At 60.2% G+C, this 2633-nt stretch overlaps 1 pseudogene; it reads right to left on the bottom strand.

Moving 5' to 3' along the window:
- Positions 1 to 434: 434 nt before the first annotated feature.
- LOC136512781 (transcription factor DIVARICATA-like) lies at positions 435 to 1801 on the bottom strand (annotated as a pseudogene).
- Positions 1802 to 2633: the final 832 nt, after the last annotated feature.

The following is a 2633-nucleotide window of genomic DNA, read 5'->3' as shown; positions in this document are numbered from 1 at the left end:
ATACACCCCCATCTTAATAAAGATAAATAAGAACCCTTACAAGACACTTAAACAGCATGCTGCTGCTGATGCTACTTGCTATCCCAAATACATGACGTTAACCGATCAACACATCATTACAAAGAAAATGCTAGCGTAATCACAACATCTAGCAGTAGTGTGCCTCCCATAACACAGGAACACAAATTACAGTAGGAAATTATTTCACTGCGGGCGCGGGCTTATGTACACATAGGCGAAATGCAGAGATCCCATTGTCCATAAGTATCTTCTACTATATTTTTCTTTTCTTCCATTTTCCCCTCTTCCTCCCGTCTCTGGAACACACGGCAGCCGGCAGGGAGCTCAGCTCAGTTGCAGCAGAACGCTAGCGCTCGGCTGCGGACTGGTGCTGAGCTCGGAGTTGTCTGCATGAACCGTCCATCTATCTGTAGCAAGAATGTGTGCTGTACCCAAATGTTATTTGCCTGTTTGATTGAAACCAACAACAGACACGCGCAACAGACTCGTGCGTGGCCAAAGACGAGAGGAATTTTTCCTCTTTCTGCCATTGTAATTGCTGCGCGAAAACCAGTCAGCCAAGAGGCTGCAGCTGGCCGCAGTGCATCTGCATCTGCATCTGCATCTGCATCAGAACAGAGTCGTCCAGGAAGCCTGCACCGTGATGGGAATTGACGCCGGGCTCGAGTTTCACGTTGCCGTAGGAGTGCGGCATGAAGTGGTGGTGGTGGTGCGGCGGTGGCGGCTTGCTGTCGACGAGGACGCCAAACTGCTCGGAGATGACCGGGCCGCCGCCGCCGCAGCCAGGTGGACGAGGGTGTGGAGGTGGAGGTGAGCACGGAGGGCGGCGAGGCAGAGGGGTTGTTGCCACCGCCGGCGTCGTCGTCGGGGAGGTTGACGGTGGTGATGTCGTGGATGCTGGAGCGGCGCTTGTCCTTGCCGCCGGAGTTGAGGCGGATGAAGTACTTCTGCGCGTGGCTGGCCACCTGCGTCGGCGTCCGGCTCGTAACGAAGTTGCGCGAGATGTTCCTCCAGTCCCCGCGCCCGTACTTCTTCAGACCCATCAAGAACAGCCTGCGGCACGGTAGGCAACCAGAGGAGAGGAGATTAGCCATGGAAATTTCACCAATCAGGCGCGCGCGCAAGTTCCATTTGTTGTGTGAGTGAGAGGATCAATTGGGGTTGGGGCTACTGCTTACTTGTGCTCCTCCTCCGTCCAGGGGATGCCCTTCTTGCGTTCGTGGTCCGGCCCGCGCTCGCGCTTGCCGCCAACCACGTAGCAGGAGGAGCGCTTAAAGCCGGCGTCGCCACCGCTGCCGCCGTCCCAGTCGAACGTGAACCCAGCGGATTGCGACGCGCCACCGCCGCCGCCATAGCGGGGGAAGGGCACGAAGCCGGCCTCGATGAAGCCGACATCGCTCTCCAGATCGTCGTAATGGGCGGCGACGTCGGCCACCGTCCTCCCGGGCAGCATCTGGGCCACCCGCTCCCACCGATCCGGCGCGTCCCAGTCGACCCGCGCCAGCACGCGCTCGAACAACTTGTTCTCCTCCACCGTCCACGCCACGGGACCGGCGCCGGCCCGCCGGTCCGGCAGGAACCACCCGCCGCCCGCCGCCTGCCCCGCAAAGTAGGGCGGCGGCAGCACCTCCATCCACAGCTCCGTCATCAACGTCCGCACCTCCACCACTCCGCCGCTAACGAACCGACCCAAGATTTCGCCTTTCCTTTCCCTGTCGGAGTCCGAGGACACGGAACGGAAGGCGGCGAGCCCTTGGTCAGTCAGCCCGGAGCGGTGAGGAGGGGGAGGTGGGAACGCGCGGCGAGAGGGGGGTATTTATGGGACGCGGATTCAGTAACTTTCCTCTGGTAAGTCACGTTAACAGTTTGCACCTTTGTCCACCGTTTAACACGGATCCGACGGCTCACGTCCAATCAAACATAAAGTATCAATATTTTACGCAAAGCACGCCTCTCCGTGTTTTTTCCCCCCCCCCCCCCCCGCCTCTCATCTAGGTACAACTGTAGTATCTGTTCGTGAACAGACACACACCAACGTCACACACACCACAAGTACACAAACAGATCCTACAACTACACTTTGTGAGATCACCGGGTCCATGGATCCGTAGACGACGAGGTGCGTCGCATTCCCTTTGTGGTTCCACGCGCGAGAGGCAACAGAGTTATTTGGGGGCGAACCCCGGTGAGACACCAGAAAATCGCAGCCACTAGGGCTCGATCCCTGGCCGGCAAGGTCCCAGCCACCGGGCCTTGCCACCCGAGCTACGCTCGGTTCTCACGCCTCTCCGCATTGGCTTCATGCGCCGCGCCGCCGCGCTCCCATGGGGCCTGCCCGCGATGGCCTCGAACGTCGCCGTGCCATCCTCGGCGGGGCTTGCCCGCACAAGCCCTCGCGCTAGGAGAGGAAGGCCCACGCCAAGCTTGGCTCGGCAGCATCGTGGCAAGACACGACAGCAGTCTGGGCGCCGGCGACGTCGACAACAGCGCCACCGTCCGTCGTCGCTCGCTGCGGCCACGCTGGAGATGAGCCCCCTGGAGACAAGCTCACGTGGGCTAAGCAGGGGCCGCGGGGACCCGTGTTCTCCCACGCGACCTCGACGCGACCCGAG

Source organism: Miscanthus floridulus, chromosome 16, assembly GCF_019320115.1.
Source record: "Miscanthus floridulus cultivar M001 chromosome 16, ASM1932011v1, whole genome shotgun sequence".
Classification (NCBI taxonomy): Eukaryota; Viridiplantae; Streptophyta; class Magnoliopsida; order Poales; family Poaceae; genus Miscanthus; species Miscanthus floridulus.
This window is presented reverse-complemented; position numbering and strand designations above follow the sequence as displayed.